At 41.8% G+C, this 20616-nt stretch overlaps 1 pseudogene; it reads left to right on the forward strand.

Moving 5' to 3' along the window:
- Positions 1–20616, forward strand: part of LOC118910703 (bromodomain adjacent to zinc finger domain protein 2B-like) — a 35313-nt pseudogene that overhangs the window by 12941 nt on the left and 1756 nt on the right.

The raw sequence follows: 20616 nt of genomic DNA on the forward strand, positions 1-20616 counted from the left end.
TCATCTTGAAGTCTTGTATGTGTTTGAAATTTGTGATTACCTTCTTTTCTCCATTAAACTTCTTACTTTCTTAAGTATTATCACACATCCTTCATATTCTACCTTTAGACTATGCTTTTCTGGCTCCGTTTCTGTTAAATTAACTAGCGCAGTACACAGTGCATTTATAGGCCCGGTAAACTGTCTTGAATTGAATGTTTCAGAATACTATGTCTGGGCATTTTCAAATGCTTAGATTCTGATGGGGCCACAGTGTCAAGTCAGTGCTTACATGTAGCCATTGCCCCAGGGTGGTGTAGGGAGGCAAAAACTTCTTTCAACTCGTTTTTTTTAATACTCAGTATGTGCCAGGCATTTCTGGGCACCAGAAGTTCAAAGATAAACAAAACATTAGTCCATGCGATCCATGTAGAAGTTTAACAGCCCAATGTAAAGAAGGGACTGATTAATCACATAGGTGTCTAGAACAGGTACTATATAACAATGTAACTACCCTTGGGGCACAAAGGACAGTTAATAATAATTGAAAATTGTTTAGAATAGTGGCTGGCATGTAAATATTGTTGTCCTATAAGAAGCAGTGTTACTGTTCTGCACAGTAATTTATTTCTTGTGGATTCAAAGTATATGAAGAATGAGTATAAAATCGTGTATTGGAATGATGCGTTAAAGTCATGGTCTGCCTTCCCAGGGTAAAAGTTGCTGATAGAGATAGAATCAGGGAGGGCACTTAGAGGCTTCAGTTGTGTTTATTTTTAAAGATTGATATGGATGGGTCAGAATGTTAAACAGGAGAGTGTAGTGAGTTCTTTTTTTAACTGATTGCTTAAAATATTTAAACATAAAACTATTTTAAAGCATGGAAAATATAAACTAAGTAACTAATAAATCAATAAGTAAGTGGGACTATCATACTAATAAGCCCCTGAACAGCAAAAGAAAACATGAACAGAATTAAAAGGCAATCTACTAAATGGGAAAAAATATATGCAAATCATATATCTGATAAAGGCCTGATATCCAAAGTATATAAAGAACTCAATAGAAAATATGACTCAATAGCAAAATAAACAATCTGAAGATCTCAATAGACATTTTCCCAAAGAAGACACACAGATGGCCACAAGTACCTGAAAAGATGCTCAACATCATTCATTGTCAGGAAAATACAAACTACATTAGATATCACCTCATCCTAATAGAGTGGTTCTTATCAAAAAGACAAGAAATAAGTGTTGGTGAGGATGTGGAGAGAAGGGAGCTTTTGGGTACTGTTGGTGGGAATGTAAATTGTTGCAGCCACTATTGGAAACAGTATAGAGGTTCCTCAAAAAATTAGAACTAGCATATGACCTGGCACTTTCACTTGTGGGTACTTATCCAAACAAAGGAAATGTAAATTCAAAACAATATCTGCATCCCCATGTTCATTGCAGCACTACTTGCAATAGCCAAGATAGGGGACCAACCTAAGTGTCCGTTGGAAGCATAGTAAGGGCTGGAAAGAACAGGGGATTATGTGAAATCGGTGATAGAAAACTATGTACAGAATCTCAAAAACTATCTACAATCTATACAGATGTATACTTAACATCCTTATAAACTTTCAAGTTTTTAAAAATAATTTTACATTTTAATGAGAGGTTTAACTGTCTATAAGTAAGAATTGGATATTAAAGTTAATGACCCCATGAATAGGCTATTAAAATGTATCACCTCCAAAATCCCGTACTAGTCTCAGACCTAGTGTGGTTGGTTGATCTGTTTGTTTTTGGATATATGAAAGTGATTTTTGAGATACTATTTCTCAGAGTAAATCAAGCACAAATATTAGTACTTCCTTGCTAGCTAGTAACTTGTACAAAATTAAGGAAATTTGCAAACTATGGATATCTGAATAAATAAATTATGGTATATCCATATATAATAAAATATTATGCAGCTGATTGAAGGAAAATGTGGTACAGTTCTATGTTTCACCATGGAAAGCAATCTAAGGTATATAGTGAAAATAGTAAAGTCATCCTTTTATTTCATCATCCAAAAAGTTTTTATTGAGCCCCAGTTTCATAGCAGCCACCATGTTAGGTAGCTGGGATCCTGTAAAAGCAATATAAACATTGCTCTGCCTTTAAGTAACGTTTGTTGAGTTAAATTGTAGTGTGTGGCTGGGGTATGGAATAAAATATTTAAAAATTAGCAGGTTAATGTGTATAATGGTAAATTCTACAAAAGAAACAATAGGATGATGATATTCTAAGGTGAATAATAAGATGGGGACCCTACTTGAAATAGAGTAATCAGGGAAAACCTTTGTGAATACGTCGTGATACTTAATCTGAAACATGAAGGATAAGGAGCCAGTCAACAAAACAGGATTTCAGGCAGAGGAACACCCAGTGCAAAGGCCCCAAGAAAGGAAATAACTTACCATGTTTGAGAAGCTGAAAAAAGGGAGAAAGGTGAACAAGGTTAGCAAGGACAAGAGTAGTTTTCAGGAACCAGATTATACAGAGTGTTGGCGGCCTTGCTTAGGCATTTGGATTTTATCCAAATAAAAATGTTGCAGAAAACAGTAGCATCCCATTTATGTAACAGCACAAATAATCATATACATGCATGTACGATTTCCCAAAGGATGTATGGACATGACTGATTAACCATAGTTACATCTGAAGATTAGAAATAGGAACTGAGGGAGTAGGGCAGGAAAGGGTTACTTTATCCTCTCATTACTGAATATTTTACTGTGAACATACATCATTTTTCAAATTAAATAAAGTAGGTTTATATTTTTCTAACACTTCTTATAAGTTATTTTTAAAACATTATTTTTAAAACACTGGTCAAAAATATGGACCAGAAGTTCACAAAGGTGAAATACCTATTATCCTACAGGAAGATATCAAGTCTTATTAATGATCAGAAAAAAATATAGTTTAGATTCTCACCTCCCAGATATTGCCAAAGATAAAAGTTATTGATAGTCTTCATTTTCATTGATGGTGTAGGCAAATAGATGCTCTTGTGTAAGTATGATTGTATATTGATCTAGACTTTCTGGAGGGCAATTTGACAATATATTTCAAAAACTCTGAAAAGTAATATCTTAGGACTCAGTTTTTTTCTGGAAATATATCCTAAGGAAGTAAATCAGGAAAAAAAAGAATCCAAAGATACAGATCTAAGATCATTCATCATTTACAGCATTGTTTATAATAATGAATAATTGGACCCTATTAATAACTATCAGTAGAAGATTGATTTTTTATGATATATTCCACTGAATATAGTAATTACAATTTATGGTGTAGGTATATATTTATTGACACTTCAGAATGTTTAAAGAGTATTATTCAGTAAAATGTACAGGTTGGAAAACTGTAAATAGGATTTCATGTGTGCATACAGAACTCCTGGAAAAATTAAACAAAAATGTTAGTAGTAATTTGTATATTATGGCTTTTAGTATTTTTTATTATTGTAATTTTTTGTGCTTAATTACAAAATTACATGATTTTTTCCAATGAGCATAACAAGCTAGTCTATTAGAAGAAAAAAATGAAGAGTATTAAGTAAGCTAGAGAAATTTGTTAAAGTATTTATGCATATGACTTGATAAATAGCAATAAATATAGTATGGTTTGATCTAGAGGAACTGATCTTCGTAATGCTTTTGGATTTCATAGGACTGGAAGAAATTGCAAAAGAAAGAGAAAAACTAAAAAGTGCAGAAAGCATCCAGATCAAAGAAGAAATATTTGATACTTCTGAGGACACTTTAAATTGTTCAAATCCAGATCATTGTGAGTAAAAGGAAGATCCTAATGAAAAAGATAACACAAATCTAATTCTTCAGAAACCTGGCTCTTTTTCCAAATTAAGCAAGCTTTTAGAAGTAGCTAAGGTGCCTCCTGAGTCAGATGTAACGACCCCCAAACCAAACAGCGGTGCAGATGGGAGCGCACTGTCTCACCACAACAGTGGGAGACACTCATCGGGCAGCATGCAGCCAGCAGTGACGCAGAACAGCATGGAAAAGACAGACTCGAATCTGTTCAGTCCTGGTTCAGGTGGTCCAGGCAAGGCCTAAAGTCCCCTCCCCAGGGACCAGTTATTAAAAACACTCAGTGAAAAGAGCAGCCTTTTGCCAAGAACACCTTGTGAGGACACCTCCCTTACCCATGCTGATGCGCCCACTGCTTCTTAACCAACTCTTCAGTCCCAGCTGCCCTCTAAGTCACCTTCGACTGCCTCAGCTCTTCTTGGATCATCTGCTCAAAATCCTGTTGGCCTAAACCCATTTGCTTTATCGCCTCTGCGGTTAGTGCTACTAATTATAACTCATTTTTATGTTGCTGTATTTAACCTCTGAGTCCATGAAAATTTTCACTAAAGGAGAATCAGTTAAATATTTACAATATTATTCCTGCCATAGTTTGAGAACTGAAGAGAGTCAGAATTGTCTATCACCAGGCTTCATTGGAACTAGTGGGTTCTAGGAGTCTAAGTCTAAGGCAAAGCCTTCCTTTATAACTTTTTAACTTGTTACTGTTACAGTACTTCTAAAAGGAAAATTAGAGAGCAAATAAGATGGAATTTAATGTTGTTGCTTTTGTATTTAGTTTTCCTCCAATTGAGGTAAATGAAAATATTTTTTCAAAATTTAAAAAATTTCAGATTCTAAGCATTTTTCCTAACTTCTTAGATTGTTCTACTTTTAAAATATTTTCTTTTTCCAGATGAAGAGTAGAGTATCTGTGATGGGACTCAGTTTTGTGGGTGGCCCACGGGTGTGCTTGCTTCCAGTATTCCATTCCCACCACCTGTACCTAGTATGGGATCAGGGTTGGGACTGTGAGAAGGAAACGCTGATGCATTCTTGACTCCCAGTGCTGGGTAAAACGAAAGTGAGTCTCCAGTACCACAGAACAAAAAAGTCTCTTCGACTCAACCTGCAGCTCTTGAAGTAGCAAAACCAGTAGATTATCCTAGTCCAAAGCCTATTCCAGAAGGTGGGTACCTTGAGAGGGTTTGCTATAGCCACTTACTTTATTGTATTGTTACAGATCTCTATATTATAGCTGAATCTTTGATGATTTTTTTTAATAAATTTTTTTTAAATTTTATTTTGTTTTCATTAATCTACAATTACATGAAGAACATTATTTTTACTAGGCTCTCCCCTACCCCAAGTCCCCCCCCACAAACCCCATTACAGTCACTGTCCATCAGCATAGTAAGATGTAGAATCACTACTTGTCTTCTCTGTGTTGCAAAGCCCTCCCCTTTCCCCCACCCCCCACATTATACATGCTAATCATAATACCCCCTTTCTTCTTCCCTGCCCTTATCCCTCCCTACCCTCCCATTCTCCCCAGTCTCTTTCCCTTTGATAACTGTTAGTCCATTCTTGGGTTCTGTGATTCTGCTGCTGTTTTGTTCCTTCAGTTTTTCTTTTGTTCTTACACTCCACAGATGAAATCATTTGGTATTTGTCTTTCTTCGCTTGGCTTATTTCACTGAGCATAATACCCTCTAGCTCCATCCATGTTGTTGCAAATGGTAGGATTTGTTTTCTTCTTATGGCTGAATAATATTCCATTGTGTATATACACCACATCTTCTTTATCCATTCATCTACTGATGGACACTTAAGTTGCTTCCATTTCTTGGCTATTGTAAATAGTGCTGCGATAAACATAGGGGTGCATCTCTCTTTTTCAAACTGGAGTGCTGCATCCTTAGGGTAAATTCCTAGAAGTCCTGGGTCAAATGGTAAGTCTATTTTGAGCATTTTGAGGAACCTCCATATTGCTTCCCACAATGGTTGAACTAATTTACATTCCCACCAGCAGTGTAGGAGGGTTCCCCTTTCTCCACAACCTCGCCAACATTTGTTGTTGTTGGTCTTTTGGATGGTAGCCATCCTTACTGATGTGAGGTGATATCTCATTGTGGTTTTAATTTTCATTTCTCTGATAACTAGCGATGTGGAGCATCTTTTCATGTGTCTCTTGGCCATCTGAATTTCTTCTTTGGAGAACTGTTCAGCTCCTCTGCCCATTTTTTAATTGGATTATTGCTTTTTGTTTGTTGAGGTGCATGAGCTCTTTATATATTTTGGATGTCAAGCCTTTATCGGATCTGTCATTTACGAATATATTCTCCCAACTTTTTGTTCTATTAATGGTGCCCTTTGCTGTACAAAAGCTTTTCAGCTTGATATAGTCCCACTTGTTCATTTCTGCTTTTGTTTTCCTTGCTCGGGGAGATATATTCATGAAGAAGTCACTCATGTTTATGTCCAAGAGATTTTTGCCTATGTTTTTTTCTAAGAGTTTTATGGTTTCATGACTTACATTCAGGTCTTTGATCCATTTTGAATTGACTTTTGGGTGTGGTGTTAGACAGTGACCCAGTTTCATTCTCTTACATGTAGCTGTCCAGTTTTGCTAGCACCATCTGTTGAAGAGACTGTCATTTCCCCATTGTATGTCCATGGCTCCTTTATCGAATATTAATTCACCATATATGTTTGGGTTTATGTCTGGAGTCTCTAATCTGTTCCACTGGTCTGTGGCTCTGTTCTTGTGCCAGTACCAAATTGTCTTCATTACTATGGCTTTGTAGTAGAGCTTGAAGTTGGGGAGTGAGATCCCCACCACTTTATTCTTCTTTCTCAGGATTGCTTTGGCTATTCGGGGTCTTTGGTGTTTCCATATGAATTTTTGAACTATTTGTTCCAGTTCGTTGAAGAATGTTGTTGGTAATTTGATAGGGATTGCATCAAATCTGGAAATTGTTTTGGGCAGGATGCCCATTTTGACAATATTAATTCTTCCTAGCCACTAGCATGGGATGAGTTTCCATTTGTTAGTCTCCTCTTTAATTACTCTTAAGAGTGTCTTACAGTTTTCAGAGTAGAGGTCTTTCACTTCTTTGGTTAGGTTTATTCCTAGGTATTTTATTCTTTTTGATGCAATTGTGAATGGAATTGTTTTCCTGATTTCTCTTTCTATTGGCTCATTGTTAGTGTATAGAAAAGCCACAGATTTCTGTGTATTAATTTTGTATCCTGCAACTTTACTGTATTCCGATATCAGTTCTAGTAGTTTTATGGTGGAGTCTTTGAGGTTTTTTATGTACAATATCATGTCATCTGCAAATAGTGACAGTTTAACTTCTTCTTTACCAATCTGGATTCCTTGTATTTCTTTGTTTTGTCTAATTTCCGTGGCTGGGACCTCCAGTACTATGTTAAATAACAGTGGGGAGAGTGGGCATCCCTGTCTAGTTCCTGATCTCAGAGGAAAATCTTTCAGCTTCTCGCTGTTCAGTATGATGTTGACTGTGGGTTTATCGTATATGGCCTTTTTTATGTTCAGGTACTTGCCCTCTATACCCATTTTGCTGAGAGTTTTTATCATGAATGGATGTCGAATTTTGTCTAATGCTTTTTCAGCATCTATGGAAATGATCGTGTGGTTTTTGTCTTTCTTTTTTTTTATGTGGTGGATGATGTTGATGGATTTTCTAATGTTGTACCATCCTTGCATCCCTGGGATGAATCCCACTTGGTCGTGGTGTATGATCCTTTCGATATATTTTTTAATTCGGTTTGCTAATATTTTACTGAGTATTTTTGCATCTACGTTCATCAGGGATATTGGTCTGTAATTTTCTTTTTTAGTAGGGTCTTTGCCTGGTTTTGGTATTAGCGTGATGTTGGCTTCATAGAATGAGTTTGGGAGTATTCCTTCCTCTTCTGTTTTTTTGGAAAACGTTAAGTAGAATGGGTATTATATCTTCTCTGTATGTCTGATAAAATTCCGAGGTAAATCCATCTGGCCCAGGTGTTTTTTTCATGGTTGGTTTGATTATCGCTTCAATTTCTTTGCTGATAATTGGTTTGTTTAGATTTTGTGTTTCTTCCTTGGTCCGTTTTGGAAGGTTGTATTTTTCTAAGAAGTTGTCTATTTCTTCGAGGTTTTCCAGCTTCTTAGCATATAGGTTTTCATAGTAGTCTCTGATAATTCTTTGTATCTCTGTTGGGTCCGTCGTGATGTTTCCTTTCTCATTTCTGATTCTGTTGATGTGTGTTGATTCTCTTTTTCTCTTAATAAGTCTGGCTAGAGGCTTATCTATTTTGTTTATTTTCTCAAAGAACCAGCTCTTGGTTTTATTGATTTTTTCTATTGTTTTATTCTTCTCAATTTTGTTTATTTCTTCTCTGATCTTTATTATGTCCCTCCTTCTGCTGACTTTGGGCCTCATTTGTTCTTTTTCCAATTTTGATAATTGTGACATTAGACTATTCATTTTGGTTTGTTCTTCCTTCTTTAAATATGCCTGGATTGCTATATACTTTCCTCTTAAGACTACTTTCGCTGTGTCCCACAGAAGTTGGGCCTTTGTTTTGTTGTTTTCATTTATTTCCATATATTGTTGGATCTCCATTTTAATTTGGTCGTTGATCCATTGACTATTTAAAAGCGTGTTGTTAAGCCTCCATGTGTTTGTGAGCCTCTTTGCTTTCTTGGTACAATTTATTTCTAGTTTTACACCTTTGTGGTCTGAAAAGTTGGTTGGTAGGATTTCAATCTTTTGGAATTTACTGAGGCTCTTTTTGTGGCCTAGTATGTGGTCTATTCTGGAGAATGTTCCATGTGCACTTTAGAAGAATGTGTATCCTGTATCTTTTGAGTGTAGACTTCTTTAGATGTCTACTTGGTCCATCTGTTCTAGTGTGTTGTTCAGTGCCTCTGTGTCCTTACTTATTTTCTGTCTGGTGGATCTGTCCTTTGGAGTGAATAGTGTGTTGAAGTCTCCTAAAATGAATGCATTGCAGTCTATTTCCTCCTTTAGTTCTGTTAGTATTTGTTTCACTTATGCTGGTGCTCCTGTGTTGGGTGCATATATATTTATAATCATTATATCCTCTTGTTGGACTGAGCCCTTTATCATTATGTAATGTCCTTCTTTATCTGTTGTTACTTTCTTTGTTTTGAAGTCTATTTTGTCTGATATTAGTACTGCAATACCTGCTTTTTTCTTCCTATTGTTTGCATGAAATATCTTTTTCCATCCCTTGACTTTTAGTCTGTGCATGTCTTTGGGTTTGAGGTGAGTCTCTTGTAAGCAGCATATAGATGGGTCTTCTTCTTTTATCCATTTGGTGACCCTATGTCTTTTGATTGGTGCATTCAGTCCATTTACATTTAGGGTTATTATCAATCGGTATGTACTTATTGCCATTTCAGGCTTTAGATTCATGGTTACCAAAGGTTCCAGGTTACTTTCCTTACTATCTAAGAGTCTAACTTAACTCACTTAGTATGCTGTTACAAACACAATCTGAAGGTTCTTTTCTATTTTTCCTCCTTTTTCTTCCTCCTTCATTCTTTATATATTAGGTATCAAATTCTGTACTTTTTGTCTATCCCTTGATTGACTTTGGGGATAGTCTATTTAATTTTGCATTTGCCTTGCAATCAGCTGCTCCACCTTCCCTACCATGATTTTACTACCTCTGGTGACAGCTATCCAACCCTAGGAACACTTCCATCTATAGTAGTCCCTCCAAAATAGACTGCAGAGATGGTTTGTGGGAGGTAAACTCTCTCAGCTTTTGCTTATCTGGAAATTGTTTAATCCCTCCTTCAGATTTAAATGATAATCTTGCTGGATAAAGTAATCTTGGCTCCAGGCCCTTCTGCTTCATGGCATTTAATGCATCATGCCACTCCCTTCTGGCCTGTAAGGTTTCTGCTGAGAAGTCTGATGTTAGTCTGATGGGCTTTCCTTTGCATGTGATCTTACTTCTGCCTCTGGCTGCTTTTAACAGTGTGTCCTTATCCTTGATCTTTCCCATTTTAATTACAATGTGTGTTGGTGTTGTCTTCCTTGGGTCCCTTGTGTTGGGGGATCTGTGGATCTCCGTGGCCTGACAGACTATGTCCTTCCCCAGATTGGGGAAGTTTTCAGCAACTTCCTCTTCAAAGACACTTTCTATCCCTTTCTCTCTCTTCTTCTTCTGGTATCCCTATAATGTGAATATTGTTCCGCTTGGATTGGTCACACAGTTCTCTCAATATTCTTTCATTTTTAGAGATCCTTTTTTCTCTCTGTGCCTCAGCTTCTTTGTATTCCTCTTCTCTAGTTTCTATTTCATTCATTGTCTCCTCCCTCCACCATATCCAACCTGCTCTTAATACCCTCCATCGTGTTCTTTAATGATTGGATCTCTGACCTGAATTCATTTCTGAGTTCTTCGATGTCTTTCCGTACCTCCATTAGTATGTTGATGCTTTTTATTTTGAACTCCTTTTCAGGAAGAGTCACGAGGTCCATATCATTTAAATCTTTCTCGGGAATTGTATTAACACTTTTACTCTGGACAAGGTTCCATTGACGTTTCATGTTTGTATATGGCGCCCTCTAGTGTCTGGAAGCTCTATTGTGGAGCTGCTGAGCCCCTGAAGCAATGTCCGGGGTCGCAGGGGAGCGGTTCTGGTGCCTGGGGTAGGAAAGAGCTGTTCCCTGACTCCTGGCTGCTGTGCCTGTCTCCACTGCCTGAGCCAGTGGGCTGGTCACACAGGTATAAGTTTTTGTCCCAGAGCAGCCAGATATGGATCCCTGCTTTGCACAAGCAGCCGGAATCCCAGTCTCCCCAGGAACTCTGCCTGTATTAACTTTCCAACCCGGTAGTCATGCGAATCTCATGAAAGCACCATGAAATGTAGGTTTGTGCTCCCAGAGAAGATCTCCGGATCTAGGTATTCAGCAGTCCCAAGCCTTGCACTCCCTCCCTGCTCCGTTTGTCTTCCTCCCACTGGTGAGCTGGGGTGGGGGAGGGGCTCAGGTCCTGTGGAGCCACAGCTCTGGTACATTACCCCATTCGCTGAGGTCTGCTCTTTTCTCCAGGTGTGTGCCGTCTGATGCCGTCCTCTTTCCTGTTGCTCTTTCAGGATTAGTTGCACCAATTAAATTTTCTAATTGTATCCAGTTTTATGAGGAAGCCTCTGTCTCTCCTCTCACACCGCCATCTTATCGTGCCATTATTTTTTAACGTGTGTTGGGTCGCTTAGGTTACTGTTACCCTGCCTTAAATTGAGAATAGTGAGTTTGATTTAAATTCTCTTGGTGACACCGTATCATTAGTATGAAGACCAATTATTGGGTAATGGTTCCCTCAGGGACTGTGAAGAGGTTTTGCCCCTACAGTAAATTAAAAAGCCCTAGTATGCTTTACCTTTTAAACTACTACATCTGCTTTCCATAGTCTGTCTTCATCATCTCTCATAGTTGGTTGTTACTACTTGCTGGTTTGAATTTGGTTGGTTCTAGTATCCCCATTTTCCTCCAATAACCATCCCCCTCTGGTTTTAATTTGCCAGTTCTAATTGACTGTTGGTTGGGAAAGCATATCATAAGTTTTTTGAAATTGTATGTAAAGTCAGAGCGTGGGCCTAACATTTTCCTGGCGACATACTGAGATCTTGGTTTATTGACCTTATCACATTACTGACTGCTTAGATGTCCTTGCCGGTGTTCTCACTAGCTAAGATAAATGAAATTGTTTCTAAGTGAGATGCTTTAACATCCTATTAATACAGTATTATGGGATTATTATGGGTTTTTTTAAGAAATGAATTCTAATTATATTAGTCTTGAGCAATCTGAAACAACAAGTGATGAAAATAACCACAAAACATTTTACCATCTATAAAAGATTTAATGATTTTTTTCCTAAAAACAAAATATTTATGTGGTTAGCCCTGGGAACTAGCCATTGTGAAGACACATTAAGCAGGTGGCCTGGTACTACTTAGATGCATTCATTTCTATTTTCAATATTGCTGATAATATGGAAATTCTGTTTTATATTGTAGGAAAATCTTCAAGAATCTAGTCCTGATTCTGTAGAAAGCTGAATTACTCTTCTGGCTCCTGTAAACACAGTTCCTGTGTCTTTCAGTTTTCTCTTTTATAAGCTGATTAATTCCTTCCGCCATTGGTCCCGTGAAATGGTTTCCATGTACACGATTCTTTTCTGATTAAACACCAGTGTCTATATTCTTAAAATGTACCCCTCACTAACACAGAGATGCCTAATGTGTTCATGGGACTTTTACTTCCCTTAAACTGGCACTATACTTCTCTTCATGCCAATTTGTACTAGCTTTTTAATATCCACACCATACCGTTGCTTCACTGAATATGCATTATTTTAAAAATTCCTTCTGCATCTTTCATTGTGCTTTTAAGTGTGTTGTATCACATCCAATATTTCTTTGATTGGTTGTTTAAACTTCAAAGCTGAAATTTACTTTTATCATTGTTCTATTTTTATTAATTTCATTTGGGTATATTTTTCAGCATATGAAACTTTTTATCACAATCCTGTCATATAGAATATTAAACTTCCTTCCTAGTTAAGTCACCTGCATATTTAATAGTGAACCGAGCTGTTCACAAGTATATTAACATGAGAAGCCAAAAATTGAGGGCCCTTGGACAGTGGCACTGAGGACCTTTTCTGAGGTGGCAAGCTGTGTCTGTCACAGGGCCTTGCAGACAATTTTCAACCATCCACCTTCTCAAAATCTAATCCAGTCCTCATTTTCTTGTCTTTTGCCTTGCAAAAATCCAGATGTATTACATTTATAGGATTCCCTTGATTTAGCAATTTTGGATCCCTTCCAAAATACAGGACTGAGGTTCATTTGTTATGACATATATTATGCACTAATGTGTATGTGCCCTTTATAAATTCATCCATACTTTCTAAATATGAATATTCTCTTGAGGTAAGAGGAAGAATTCTGATATATAAGAAAAATAATTATCTCTAAAGAGATTTAATAAAAAGGATCATGTTCATTCTTTTTACTTAATATGCTTTTACAAAGTACGTATTCTACATCAGAGTGGACACCATAAAATTGAATAAAATGTGGTTTCTGCCCTCAGAAAGCATTCCGTACAATAGGGCAATAATATGTGTATACAGCCCTGCAGAATCTAGTAATGGATTGTGAAAACGTACAAAGTCATGACTTTATGAGAGGAATATACTGATTCTGGTGGAGATAGGGGAAAGATCAAGGGAGATTGCCTGTAGAAATCCAGATGGAACTTGAGAAGATGGAGAAGCTATTGACAGAGAACAAGGAATGCTACTAGGAAGAGTTAATAACTGGGCAGAGCACCAGGATCAGGAAGCTCTGGACATGTTTGTGGTGTGACAAGTCATGGAATTTGATTGCAGCGTAGGATGCCTGAATGGGAATATGAGCGAAAGAGGGAGATTGAGGTACTTGAATGTCATGGTAAAACTGGACTTTACTAAACATTAGGGACTCTGAAGGGTTTTGAGCTAAAGGATCATTGTAAGCATGCTGAATTAAAAGACCATTCATTTATTCAATCAACATATATTTTGAGTGTTTAATATTTGCCTTCCCACTGCTGGAGATGAAATGAGTAAAAGTAGACATGGTCCCTGCCCTCAGGGAATTTAGAAGTAGAAAGACATTAATTAAATAATCACAGCAGTATCAGATTGTGACTGCCACAGGTATGGAATATTACATGGTTCTGTGAGAGGCTATGAGAGGCTTACCTCCTAAAAGAGGTCAAGTAAGGATTCCCTGAAGAAATAAGTTCTCACGTGAGGGCCACAGGATGAGTGGAGTCACTAACTAGGTGAAGAGGAAAGGGGAAAAGCTCTGCAGGCAAATGTAGCAGCTTATGCAAAGTGAAGGGCCCCCAACAGTAAGATGGCAAACTTCTGGCTTTTCTTCCGGGTCCTCAGTTCCCGACGGCACCACCTAAAAACCTATCACCTCTCTCCCAACTCCCACTCCCAGCACCTAGCCAATAGCCACCAGCCCCGTAGAAGTAACACCACAGACACCCCATGCCCCTTCCTATATAACCCAGCACCTTTCCCCAATAAAGCAGAATTCTCTGGTGAATTGCTGCTGTGTGTCGCTCCCTTCCTTTCATTGGTGCCGAAACCCATGAGATGGGACACCCCAACTGGACCCCGTTATCCCCCCGACACCAGCAGCAGCTTGCCCTTGTCCTCTTTTTCCGGTGCTGGCTCCTCACACTCACCACTCGTCTTTGGCCTTTAGGTAAGTTTTCCCCCAGAGTGGGCCACTCTTCCCCGAGCTATTGCAGTGCCATTGACTGTGATCATCCAACAAGGCCCTTACGCTCAGGGATGAAGAAGGAACTCTCCCTGCCTCCGGCCTTCACAGCTGCAGCAGACCCTCAGGCCCCCCTCGAACAGCCATAAATTGCCACCTCCGGCCTTCACGGCTGCTGCAGACCATCAGGCCCCCCTCCAACAGCCATAAATTGCCACCTCCAGCCTTCACAGCTGCTGCAAACCCTCAGGCCCCCCGTCCAACAGCCATAAATTGCCGCCTCCGGCCTTCACAGCTCCTGCAGGCCCTCAGGCCCCCGCCTCCAACAGCCATAAACCCCGCCTCAGGCCTTCACAGCTGCGACAGACCCTCAGGCCCCTCCTCCAACAGCCATAAATGAGGTGACTCCTTTGTAGATGACAACGCTCCCTTTTCCACTTCCTCCTGCCTGCCGAAATCCGTTCCATCCGCCGAAAACTCCTAGTACTCGGTACCTCGGACTCCGGTACTCTACCTTCTTAGAGAAGTCTGGGTGACGACCCACACTTCCTAAGAAACCGACTCGTATACGAGTTTCCGCAGACCACCAAGGATCATCGGGGACGCCCTTTGTCTCCTTGCGGTCTGTTCCCAGTCCGAGGATCTCCGTTCGTCTTCCCCTGTTTGTCTCCTTCTTTGTCCTTTAGCCATGGGAGCCTCCTCATCCCTCCCTGAAAGTTCACCTCTTGAATGCCTGCTCAAGTATCTAGCCACCCTCTCCCTGACGCCTGATATAAAACCAAAACTTCTCCGCAAATACTGCTCCCAAAATTGGCCGACATAGCCCCTAAACAACAACAACCAATGGCCCGCAGGGGGAACTCTTGATCCTAACATCACTTGCGATCTCTTTAACTACTGCCAGCGCCTGAAAAACTGGAAGGAGATTCCCTATACCGAAGCTTTCCGCCTCCTCCCCCCGCTCCCCCCAAGTTCTCCTAGCCTGCAAGCCGTCTCCCCTGCAAAAGCCTCCCATTCACTCCCTTTCCCCTCCTCCTCCTGCCTCCCTCGCCGCTGCCGCCACCTCCCCCCACCTGCCCCCAAGTTCTCCTAGCCTGCAAGCCGTCTCCCCCACAAAAGCCTCCCTTTCATTCCCTTTCCCCTCCTCTCCTACAACCCCTCCCCCTTCCTCCACCACGATCTCCTTCCCCACCTCACCCCCCCTTGCAGTTCAAGCCTGAGCCTTTCAGCCCCCCTCTAACTAAGTTCCAAGAGCCTCCTCTGTCTTTGCCCCCATCACCTGTTTCTCCCCCACAGACTGAGCCAGAACCCTTCAGTCCTCCTCAGACTCGGTCCCGAGGGCCTCCCAAAATTATCGCCCCCCCCACCAAGAAGTAGCAAGATCCGAAGGCATCGTGCATGTTCATGTCCCTTTCTCCGTAAGAGATTTAGCCCAACTTGAGAAACGCCTACGTTCCTTTTCCACTAATCCCACAACATATATCAGAGAGTTTCAATAGACCCTCCAGTCATACAGCCTCACACATTATGACATTTTCATGCTCCTAGCCAATACCCTCCTTCCTGAAGAGCGTAGACAAGTTTGGGACTTCGCCCAAACACACGCTACCAAAACCCACAGGACTTACCCCACCTATCCTCCTGGCCCCACCGCTGTCCCCGAACAAGACCCACACTGGGATTATAACACCACCGTGAGTCTCTGCTCTCAAAATATCTTCGCCTGCAGCTTAATAGCAGGTCTGAAAAAAGCAGCTCATAAATAGTCAATTTTCAAAAGTTCCCTCCGAGTTCTTAGACTCACTCAAGCCCTATTACAGTATACCAGCCTGGACCCAGAAACGCCTGACGGGAGACATGTCCTTATGACATACTTCCTAGCTCAAAGCTACAGCGACATTAAAGCTAAACTCAAAAAGTTAGAACGGAGCCCCGCTACCCCACAGACTGAGATCCTAACAGTGGCTTTTACAGTCGTCCATAACCGGGAGGAGGAGAAAGAATGCCATAAACAAAAGGCTGATCAGGCCAATTTCCAAATGTTGGCCCAGCTGAAAAAACCACAACCTGGGCACTCTTCTACAAACAAGCCCCCCACAGGAGCTTGTTTCAAGTGCAGACAAGAAGGATATTGGTCAAGGGCTACCACCCCATGCCCCAGATGCCACAAAAAGGGCCACTGGAGGTCTGATTGCCCAGCCACCCAAAGGGGAGGCTGGACGAACATCCGCCATCCTAAGCCCTCCGTAGTGGGACTGGCAGAAGAAGATTGACGGGGCCCAGGAGCTTCTCGCCTGACCATTTCCATCACCAAACAAGAGCCCCCAGAGTTACTTTAATAGTAGACGGTTGCCCCATCTCCTTCCTCCTAGATACAGGAGCCACCTTCTCAGTCTTGCGGGAATACCAGGGCCCTACCACGCCTGCCATTACTCCTATAGTCGGGGTAGGAGGTAAACAGATTTTCCCGTTAAACCCACCCCCCCACCTTTTATCCACAATCCAAGACAATCCCATACCTTTCTCCCACTCCTTCCTGGTTTGCCCCAGTGTCCCATCCCCTTACTAAGACGGGACTTCCTTTCTCTCCTCCATGTTTCCATACTATATCCACTCCCACAGCCCCTAGTACTCCCTTTCTAATGGCCCTCATAGCCGACGACCCCCCTCTACCCAATGAAAGCTCCAGTTCCGCCCTCATACACCCTGTAAATCCCAGAGTTTAAGACATTACAAACCCCTCCGTGGCTCTATGTCCTCCTGCCTCTATCAAATTACGTGACCCCTCTCAGTATATCTGTCAGGCCCAATACACCCCTAACCACTTCAGCCCTCATAAGCCTCCAACCCATCATTCAACATCTTTTAAACAAAAATTACCTCAGGCCCACTCACTCCCCGTTTAATACACCCATATTAGCTGTTAAAAAAACCAACAGATCTTTCTGCCTCGTCCAAGACCTTCACCTCATCAACATGGCCATCGTCCCTATCCATCCCTTAGTCCCAAATCCATACACCCTTTTATTGCTGCCCTGCCTTGGCCTCCTAGACCCCTCCTCCCAAGATTTTTTCGCCTTCACCTGGACGGACCCATACACAAGACATTCTGAACAACTCACTTAGACAGTTTTGCCACAAAGCTTCCGAGTCCACCTTATTACAATACGTGGACGATGTTCTACTCTGCAGTCCCTTGTGGGAACAGTTTCAACTTGACACTGCCTCCCGACTTAACCTTCTAGCTTCCAGAAGTTACCAGGTATCCCCTGTCAAAGCTCAAATCTCTTCCCCTTCTGTCACTTACCTCCAATTTCTTCTATCTCAACAAAGAAAGTCCATCACCTTATACAGAAAACGGCTCCTCTCTGACCTGCCCGTTCCCAAAACCAAGACAGAAATCCTTTCCTTTCTAGGCCTGGCTAAGTATTTTAGAGTGTAGATCCCTAACTTCTCCCTGTTGGCAAGACCCCTATACGACCTCAGCAAGGGCCCCCCTGAAGAACCATTATCCTCCTCAACTGTACACTCCTTCATTAAGCTCCGTCAAGCCCTTGTGGAAGCCCCAGCTCTCTATCTTCCTGATTTGTCAAAGCCCTTCTCATTATACATTCATGAGAGGTCCAGTCAAGCTCTAGGAGTCCTAGGCCAATATTATAGCCCATCCTTTGCCCCAGTAGCTTATCTTTCCAAGCAATTAGACCCCACAGTTCGGGGATGAGCCCCCTGCCTACGGGCATTAGCCACTGGACAGCTCCTGCAGAAGGAAGCTCATAAACTGACATTCGGGGCGCCCCTTACCATTCTGTCCCCACATCACCTGAAAAATCTCAACCTACAAAAGTTTGCAGACTTTCCCTCCCTCCAGACTCCTGATCTTACTGTCCTCTTTCCTCCAAAATCCCGTTCACCCCCTTTGCCATCCATACCCGAATCATGACTTTTTCCTCTTTTACCGCTCTCTTGCTTTTTCTCCTCATTCCTATTGTCTTCCCCGCCACCCCAGCCTCCTTTGTATGGCGAGTCAAAGTAAGACAGACTTACAGCATCAAACAAAAGTTACTGCCCTCATTGCCACATCAGACTGCCCTCTGAAAAGCTGCTCTGAGCATTTATACCTCCACTTTCCTCCCTCCACCGAAGCGTTCACTAGCAGCTACCTTTATTCTCCCTACCTCTGCTTCCTCTATGACCAAAGACAAGCCTATTGCAGGCGATGGAAAGACACCTACGGGAGATGTCCCTACTGGTCTTGTGCCATTCACTACATGAGTAACTTCCAGTACCCACAGTATTACTCCTCCAACCGTTTCATGAAATACCCCAACAGCTCATTCTCCTTATCAATCCCAGATCCCTGGGACTCTCGATGGGCCGCTGGGGTCACAGCCTCGGTTTACTATGGGGGGTCCTCAACCCCCCACGGTACCCTTCATATCTCTCGAGAGTATGTTCCCTCTCACTCCCAGATCTCAAGTTGCATCAGATATCGGACATTCCGAAAAAATCATTATCCAAACTCTTGATGGCACTTCTTCATCTTCTTATTCCTCCTACTCTTAGTTACAGCTTATTCAAGACACCACCATCTTCCTCAACCACACCCTCAACACCGCCAATTGTTTCTTATGCGCATCACTACAGCGCCCATTGCTGGCCGCCGTGCCCCTTAATATTTCCAACTACTCCTTCCATGCAGAAGGACAACCCCTCCACCCCCTGGCAGACATACCCCTATGAGAACCAGAATACGCAGATAATCTCACCATCCACCCCTGTGTAGGCCCAGCTCCACCCCCTTCCAGCGCACTTCACTGCCTCTCTATTTACACCCCTACCTCTGGCTCTAAGACTTTCACTCAACCGGGACACTTCTTTTAGTGTAATGGCAGTCTTTTCAACTCACTGCCTCCCAACTCCGATATACCCTGCATTCTCGTCACCCCAATCCCTCAGCTTACACTTTACAGCATGGCAGAATTTCTTGAGCTCCAACCTCCCTTGCCCTCGCGCACAAAAAGGGCTGCTTTCCTTCCCATCACGGTCAGTATCTCTTTGACCACCTCAGCCATTGGCGCAGGGTTTTCAAGAGGAGCCTTGAGTCACTCTCTATGGGCAATTAGAAATTTCAATGACAAACTTGAAAGAGCCCTGATATCCACTGCCGATTCCCTAGCCTCTCTCCAAAGACAGGTCACTTTCTCCAAAGAAGGTCACCCTTCAAAACCGGCGGGCCTTAGATCTGCTTACAGCCAAAAAGGGCAGCACCTGCGTCTTCCTTCGAGAAGAGTGCTGCTATTACATCAATGAATCCGGCATTGTGGAAACTGACATTACCAAACTCACCGACCTTGCCTCCAGCCTCCACTCTGCTTCCAATTCCAACCCATTCTCTTCAATACTAACAAACCCCTTCCTTACCTGGCTGTGGCCCATTGCAGGCCCTATAATAATCATTTTTCTCGCCTGTCTCTTCTTACCTTGTATAGTAAAGTTTATCAAATCCCAAGTCGGTAAAATCTCTAATCAAACTTTCAACCCGATTTTACTCAGGAACTGTCAGCTTCTGGCCACAGAAGATCCCTCACCCTCACGTGACCTCCCCACCACACGCTGAGATGGACCCCTCTCTCCGCTGGAAACTGTTCCTGGAAACAATGGCCACAGATGCCTGGCTTCTAGCACCCGTATCCTCCTGGCACCATTAGAATCAACAAGTCCTCGACCTATAGTTACAAAGAACCTTCATTGATTTCCAACTTGAAAAAATCCACATCTACTCGTCCTTACTGTGGGGAGTCCTATCAACCCTTTCCCCCCAATCCTCAAGCCCTCACTCCCTTCTCCGCCCTCATTCAGCAGGAAGCAGTCAGAAAGATAGCAACGTCCACAACCCCATAGAGGAGAAAGGGGGGAATGAAGGGCCCCCACCAGTAAGATGGTGAACTTCCTGCTTCTCTTCCGGGTCCTCAGTTCCCGACGGCGCCACCTGAAGACCAATCACCTCTCTCCCCACTCCCACTCCCAGCACCTAGCCAATATCCACCAGCCCCGTAGAAGTAACACCACAAACACCCCATGCCCCTTCCTATATAACCCAGCACCTTTCCCCAATAAAGCGGAATTCTCCAGTGAATTGCTGCTGTGTGTCGCTCCCTTCCTTTCACAAAGCTCCTGAGGCCAGAATTGTAAGTACAAGGGCCTGTACAGAGGAGTGGCAGAAGGAATGAAAATGGACAGGAAGAACAATGTTCCTACTGTTGAGAGATTTCCATTTAAAATGGTCCCATGAAAGAACAAGCAGTTAGTGTGAAGTCCCTCAGAATACTTTGCTGATCTCCACTATACCTCTCATAATATCAAAAGTTGTTAAGTTTTCTTCTTCAAACTTCTCTTATAACCCTTTTTTATAATTTTCTTTCTTGTTTTTACCTAGCATTAGGAAACAAAAACTTTT

Source organism: Manis pentadactyla, chromosome 16 (genome assembly GCF_030020395.1).
Source record: "Manis pentadactyla isolate mManPen7 chromosome 16, mManPen7.hap1, whole genome shotgun sequence".
NCBI classification, from domain to species: Eukaryota; Metazoa; Chordata; class Mammalia; order Pholidota; family Manidae; genus Manis; species Manis pentadactyla.